The sequence below is a fragment of the Physeter macrocephalus genome, chromosome 11 (assembly GCF_002837175.3).
Source record: "Physeter macrocephalus isolate SW-GA chromosome 11, ASM283717v5, whole genome shotgun sequence".
Lineage (NCBI taxonomy): Eukaryota > Metazoa > Chordata > Mammalia > Artiodactyla > Physeteridae > Physeter > Physeter macrocephalus.
The window spans coordinates 53,102,357-53,102,595 of NC_041224.1; positions in this window are offsets into that span (position 1 = coordinate 53,102,357).

The window sequence follows — 239 nt, forward strand, 5'->3', positions numbered from 1 at the left end:
CGCAAATCAAAACTACAATGAGGTATCACCTCACACCAGTTAGAATAGGCATCATCAGAAAATCTACAGACAATAAATGCTGAAAGGGTCTGGAAAAAAGGGAACGCCCTTGCACTGTTTGTGGGAATGTAAATTGATACAGCCACTATGGAGAACAGTATGGAGGTTCCTTAAAAAACTAAAAATAGAATTACCATATGACCCAGCAATCCCACTACTGGGCATATACCCAGAGAAAA